The following is a 7,675-nucleotide window of genomic DNA, read 5'->3' on the forward strand; positions in this document are numbered from 1 at the left end:
GTGGGTAGACCGTTCCCCTAGCGCCCTCTAGAGGACGCAGCGTTGAGTTCCCTTTCGAAAGGGAACGTCTCAGGTTACGCATGTAACCATGGTTCCCTGAGAATAGGGAACGAGAAGCTGCGTCTCTCTGCCATGCTTCGGGCACTCCTGCTTCTCCTTCAGACAAAGAAGTGGATGACATATTCCACAGGTGCTCTTTTATACCCGCAGTCACTTTATTGTTTATGTCATAGGCTGCCGCCTGCCAATGTCAAGTTCATTGTTGTTTTTCATTCATGCTTCAGACCCTTTAAATGTGTATTTATTTATTTATTTTAATTTTTGATTGCTTTAACTGTGTGTTTATAAGACACATTTGTTATGGCAAAGAAAACACAAGGAAAATGTCTGCAGATGCTGGTTATGTTTTGACAACATAATCACCACGAGCTTATTAAAATATCTCTTAGAAATGCCTCTGATTATATTGATCCTGTCCTGTAGAATCACAAGGCTGCTGTAATCAGTAAGGTTAATACAGATATTAGGTTCTAAACAAGATCAGTGTTTCAGTTCACAACATTCAGTGATTATGCTTGTTAACATCAGGTGTCTTCACTAGTGATCAATCATCATTTAATTGATCACTTAATTATCTAATTAACTTTACACTGCTTCAGTGTTAATTTGAACACTTTTGAGCGTGGACCAGAGGTGGGTAGAGTACACAAAAACTGTACTCAATAAAAAGTAAAAGTACTTTTATAAAGATTTACTCAAGTAAAAGTAATAGTCTGAATAGTTACTTGAGTAAGAGTAAAAAAGTATCAGACAAAAAAAAACTACTCAAGTAGTTAGATACTAGTTATTTTGATACTAGTCTTTTATTTAGATATATAGATAAAATGTATGTAATGTGTGTGTGTATATATATATATATATACACACACACACACACACTGCCGTTCAAAAGATTTTTAATGTAATTTATTTCAGTCATGCAAATCAGAATTTTCATCAGCCTTTACGCCAGTCTTCAGTGTCACATAATAGTCATGCTGGAGGCATTCCCCTAGCACCCTCTAGAGGACGCAGCTTCTCGTTCCCCATTCTCAGGGAACCATGGTTACATGCGTAACCTGAGACATTTCAGCTCCTGTAAACAAGATTTTACTTTAAATTTATAGTTTGTGTTTGGCAGCTGTTGCTGCCAGTCATTTGTGTTTTAATCATGTAACGGTGTTGTTATAGTTACAGATTATTTTTTGAAATTTTACATACATTTAAGAAAGCTGAAAAATGCTGTACAAAATACAGTATTTTTTTTCTGTAAAAATGTGAATTACTGTAATTTGTGAATTTTGACTACAATTTAAAATAAAAGAAAACAACCTTAAGAAAAAAAAATCATGGTTATTTTCCATAAAATTTCGATTTTTTTATTATTATAATTTTTTTTTTTTACATAATAGCTTTACTGTTAACAAAAGAATCCTGAACAAAATGCCACATGTTCCAAAAAATATTTCCAAAACTGTTTCCAACACTGGTAATAAATCAATATATTAGAATGATTTCTGAAGGATCATATGAATCTGAAAACTGGAGTAACAGCTGATAAAAATTCTGATTTGCATCACTGAATTAAACTATATTTTAAATTATATTAATTATGTATTATATATGTATAACTATATGTATATAACCTCTGACACGGAGAACAGTGAAAACTCCTCACATGACCGCTACTGAACATCCGAACATAATGAAACAAATGTACATTGACGGATCTTCTTCCGTCTGTTCTGCAAAATGTAAACGTATATTTCTGTAAGCGTAAATATTGTGAAAATATCAATATTAATTGTGTCTAGGCAAAGGCATTCCTCCTGGAACAGAGCTAACGCGGGTTTGGAGGGTGTTTATTTCATAGCTGTGACAGCGTATTTAATGTAAAAATTATACATTGTATTTAATGTATAAATTACACATACAACAAACTGGTAATGTCATAGTGGTACCATGTACTGTAATCGACCCGTAGACAGCATAATTTTTTTTTTTACATAATAGCTTTACTGTTAACATTTTTGTGTGAAATTACATTATATTCCAGGTTAATAGTTGCATTACTTTCACAGTAATTTCACAGTGGGAATCTGACTAACTTCATGGACTTGTAACAGTTATAAATAAATGTTTGTACAACACGGGTTGATCTTTGGTTGTCCAATCAGCGGAAAGGTGTTTTTCATGTCTTCCTATATGTGGAAATCAAATATTATCCATTTTCTATCCCAAAATATAAAATTGAAAAATCAAGCCAAATTCTATTTTTAATCAAATAAAAAATGTGCTGTTTTAAATTTTTTCTGCTTTCAATATTAAATCAGGGGGGGAAAAAAGATTACAATGTACACGGCATTTACCACTCCACTATAAGCATGCTGAATATATATTAAAATACAAAATCTTCTTCAATAAGTAAGGTTAAGACTCAAGTTGTAGGAAGATCTGAAGTCATTTCAGGTTGAGTCGAGTCTAAAGTCTATTTTTGGGACTTGAGTCTGAGTCACTCTCAGTGCCTGGTTTGATAATTGATCATGTATAATGTGTGTTTTTCAGCTAAAATTGCATAAGAAAACAATTATTAGACACATGAGTGTCTAATGTAGACACAAGCACTGTTAACTCATCTTTAATTTTTCTGTATATTCTTTGCAGCCTTTCCAACTGTCATATTACACAGGAAGGCTGTGCTGCTCCGGGTGTTAATTTCATACTTTGTGACAGCTTATTTAATGTATAAATTATACATTGTATTTAATGTATAAGGTACATGTACAACAAACTGGTAATGTCATAGTGGTATCGTGTACTGTAATCGAATGTAGTCTATACCGTATGTAGTGGAACCGTAGACAGCACATGCAGTGTTCATCTAACAAAGATCTTCATAGCTAGCAAACAATAGCCTTTGCAGATTTGCTTTCAATTGACTGTAGATCCAAAGCCACGTCTTCAACACTCTTGATGTTTTTAAACTTTCTGTTACAACTCTGAGTGAGAACTGCTTCAGACCACTCAGTGCGTGTGTCAGGGAACTGAACGAATCATTCAAACTGATTTGCGAACCAATTCACTGGTTTGCCAACTGGAGTCATGTTTTATTGAATAGTTTTTACCTGTAATGAGAAATATTGATTTGAAACTTTTAACTCTTTAAACTGGACATTGATAGTTAAGGAGAAATTGAGTATGAACACAGCAAAACCACCGGTGTTAAATTAACTCTCCTCAGAGTTACAGTAATGTTTGTGGTCAGTGTTTACTTTAGTTGGGCTTTTGACCCTTGACTTTTTAAAGGGGTCCTATTATGCTCTTTTACAAAGTCTTGATTTTGTTTTGGGGTGTACTAGAACAAAATTAATCATTCTCAAATGGGCATCGCTCATTGCCCAGAGAAAAGTAGATGGCGCGTTTGGAATAAATTGAAGCATTTTTAACTTGAATTGCATTAAGATAAAGTAACGAGAGGAGCGTAGCCCCCAGTAATGAAGTAAAAGTACCTTTTTTTCACAAAAAATGTACTTGAGTAATCTTTAAATATACTCTAAAAGTATTAGTTACCCAAAAAATTTACTCAAGTAAATTTAACGAAGTAAATGTAACTCGTTACTGCCCCCACTTTCAAACTGCAAAGAGTCCAATAAATTCATTGCTTAGCTTGTGCTTGGGTGGCAAATTACAATTTCTAAAGCACTGTCTGAGAGAGAAAAGTAGTGCTCATACAAACACACACGGAGAGGTTTTTTTTGTTCATGTCACGGAAATAAACTCTCACCCTAAAATCTCATAGAACATTCATGTTCTTCACTCTCTGCAGGCTGTGGGGGCTGCAGTATTGGAGACGAAGGCTGTGTCGCTCTGATTTCAGCTCTGAAATCAAACCCTTCACACCTGACAGAACTGAATCTGAACTTTAATAAACCAGGAGACTCAGGAGTGAAGCTGCTCTCTACTGTACTGGAGGATCCACACTATAAACTGGAGAAACTACAGTGAGTGTCATCACATCTCAGTAACTATGAGGTTTCGAATAAAAGTAAAATTACACAGATGTGTTTTCATAATATATGAGGGGATGAAAAGCAACAGGAAGATGACTCAATGAAAGAAACAGCATATATAGCAGGTGAAAATTAGGCAGGCATGACGATGAACCTGCCGATGAACCAAGGAAACATACTCAGTTACTAACAAAACCTCGGTTCCCTGAGATACGGGAATGAGTCCTGCGTCTTGCTTAAGACGCTATGGGGGAAACTCCTTTTTCTCTGAATACTGAAGCCTTTCAATAACGCAGTGTAACTGCACGGCCATTGGTTCGTGCAGTGTATTAAAAACGAACCAATGGCTTAGCAGCGGAGCTGCACAAGCCTATGGCGACACAACCCACCAGAGCCCGCCAAAATGGGTGGGGCATCTGGCTATATAAGCGGGCACTTCGCCATAGGATCCTCAGGTTACTTCGACTGAAGCGATGACTGAGTCGTGCAGCTACATAGCACGGCCTGCAACGCAGTACTCGTTCCCATATCTCAGGGAACCGAGGTTATGTTAGTAACTGAGTACGTTCCCTATCGATACTTCACTGCTTGCTTGCTTCTTGCTTAAGACGATATGGGGAACCAGTACAATCCCGCCGTGCTATGCTAGAGGAACGACTAATGCTTGAACTTGCCTTGAACACCAATGGGGCCTAGAGAGACCAAGTATTTGGAGCCCCGCAGGAGACGATAGGGCCAAACTCACAGAGGTTGGCCCGGTGCTGAGTAATCGTTCAAAGATAAATTGTACAGCCTAGGAACCCAGTGGGGGCCAAGAGCGTACAGTGAAGAGTAAAGAGTGCAAAGAGTAAGTCCGTTTAAGCAAAACGGACCCGAGCCTGTAAGGCTGCGTTATTGAAAGGCTTCAGTATTCAGAGAAAAAGGAGTTTCCCCCATAGCGTCTTAAGCAAGACGCAGTACTCATTCCCGTATCTCAGGGAACCGAGATTTTGTTAGTAATCTAAATACATCCAGATTATAAAACCTGGTAAATGTGGACGGCGAGTCCCAGCTGGCCTCCGCACAAATTTCTGCAATGGACACTCCGCTAGACCAAGGCCAGGAAGAGGCAACGCCTCTTGTTGAGTGGGCTCTTACTCCCATGGGGCATTGTAGGCCCAAAGAAGAGTACACTAGCTTGATAGCGTCAATTATCCATTTGGAAAGTCACTGCTTTGTGACCGGAGACCCTCTGGTGTGGCCACCGAAGCATACAAAAAGCTGATCCGACTGCCTGAACGGGGCGGAACGCTCAATATATATTCTCAATGCCCTGACGGGTCAAGGTCCTGCTCCGAAGGAGGAAGCGCCGAAAGAGCTATTACCTGCGCTCTGAACAGAGTCGAGAGCACTTTAGGTACATAACCATGCCTTGGCTTCAGGACGACCTTGGAGTCGTTGGACCTGGATTCGAGGCAGTTGGGGCTCACGAGAGCGCCTGCAGATCTCCCATACGCTTTACCGATGCTAAAGCCAGTAGCAGAGCGGTCTTTAGCATCAGGGAACGAAGGTCAACGGGCTGTAGCGGCTCGAAAGGAGGGCTCTTCAGAGCCCTCAACACCGTGGGCAGGTCCCATGTAGGGACGGTGACAGGGCGAGGCGGGTTGAGCCTCCTAGACCCTTTTCAAAAAGCGAACAACTAGGTTGTTCCTGCCCACCGACTGGCCAGCTATAGGAGCGTGTGAGGCTGCTATGACTGCTACATAGACCTTGAGCATGGAAGGGGAGCAACCATTATCCAACAGATCCTGCAGGAAGGACAATATCAGATATGTCGCAGGAAATTGGGTCTGCGTCGCGGGCCATACACCAGGCGGAGAAGACAGACCATTTAAGGGCATAGAGCCACCCCATAGAGGGTGCTCTAGCCTGAGATATTGTGTCTAGCATGCTCTCGGGGAGGTCCGCAGGATCCCATCAAGAGGCCAGAGGTGCAGAGCCCACAGCTCGGGCTGGGGGTGCCATATCGTTCTGTTCGCCTGAGAGAGGAGGTCTCGTCTCAGTGGAATGGGCCACGGGGCTACTGAGAGCAGCCGAGACAGCTCTGCGAACCAGTGTTGGTTCCTCCAGAGCGGGGTCACCAACAGAACCTTGTGTTTCTGTTCCCTGATTCGCCTGATTACCTGTGGGATCAGGGCGATCAGGGGAAAAGTGTAAAGGAGGAGGTTGGGCCAGTCGTGGGCCAACGCATCCCTGTCCTTCGAAAAGTAAATTGGGCAGTGAGAGTTGTCTTCTGAGGCAAAGAGGTCGACCTCTGCCTTGCCGAAGATCTCCCAGATTTTATGAACCGTATGTAGGTGGAGCATTCACTCTTCTGAGGGGACGTTGCTCCAAGATAGCATGTCTGCTCCTTGGTTCAACCTGCCCGGCACATGCGCTGCCCTTAGCGAACGCAAGTTGAGCTGAGCCCATTCCAGGAGGTGCTCTACCAGAATGAAGAGGCGCTTCAAGGAGAGACTGCCCTGACGATTTATATATGACACCACTGTCATGCTGTCTGAGCGGACTAGCACGTGGCGTCTCATTGGGTCTGGCAGAAAGGTGTGAAGGCCTAAACATACTGCCAGCATTTCCTGGCAGTTGATGTGAAGCCGACTCTCCTCTTTCGACGAAGAAAGCCAGTTTGCCATCGAACAGAGCTCCCCAACCCGTGTTGGAAGCGTCTGTCGAGACAACCTTCCTTCTGCAGACCATTCCCAGGGGCACGCCCCGTTCCATCCACTGAGAGTCTTTCCAAGGGGCCAGAGCTGCTATGTTCATTCACTACTACGAATTGATTACGGTCAGATAAGTATGATTTGAACCATGCCAATGCAATTCCACTAATGCCAACATAATATTCTCGTCTATTCAAAAGAATGTTGTGATCAGTAGTGTCAAATGCAGCGCTAAGATCCAGTAGCACTAATAGATAGATAGATACAACCATGATCAGATGATAAGAGTGGGTCATTTGTAACTCTGTCTCAGTACTATGATACGGTCTAAATCCTGACTGGAAATCCTCACAGATACCATTTCTCTCTAAGAAGGAATGTAGCTGAGAGGATACTACTCTTCTAGTATTTTTGACAGAAAAGGGAGATTTGAGATCAGTCTGTAATTAATTAATTCTCTAGCATCAAGCTGTGTTTTTTTTAATCAGAGGCTTAATAACAGCCAGTTTGAAGGTTTTTGGGACATATCCTAATGACATTGATGAATTAAATGAAGTAATAAGAGGATCTATGACTTCTGGAAGCACCTCTTTTAGGAGCTTAGATGGAATAGGGTCTAAAGGGTCTAACACCGGGTCGCGACCCACTACCGGGCCGTGGAAGAATTGCTACCGGGTCGCAAGAATGTTCTGGGAAAAATGTGTATAGATATGACACTGTTATTTATTTATGTTAATGATTGTTCTTATTATTCTGTATTTTCATTCTATGCGATTGATATGGAGTAGCAATTTGACAATTTCATGTTAAATAAGTAAATGAAAGATTGCTCTGATCTGTCACACATGACGCCCTGGAGCTCACATCTTCGAAAACGTCGAAGCAAATTTTCAAATAGACGTTATCTTTATTAACAAACCGCATATTTGA

General features: G+C 41.0%; 1 pseudogene; it reads left to right on the forward strand.

Moving 5' to 3' along the window:
• Positions 1 to 7,675, forward strand: part of LOC107702249 (NACHT, LRR and PYD domains-containing protein 3-like) — a 63,961-nt pseudogene that overhangs the window by 10,045 nt on the left and 46,241 nt on the right.

The sequence above is a fragment of the Sinocyclocheilus anshuiensis genome, unplaced genomic scaffold, assembly GCF_001515605.1.
Source record: "Sinocyclocheilus anshuiensis isolate Anshui unplaced genomic scaffold, SAMN03320099.WGS_v1.1 scaffold666, whole genome shotgun sequence".
In the NCBI taxonomy this organism is placed as follows: domain Eukaryota; kingdom Metazoa; phylum Chordata; class Actinopteri; order Cypriniformes; family Cyprinidae; genus Sinocyclocheilus; species Sinocyclocheilus anshuiensis.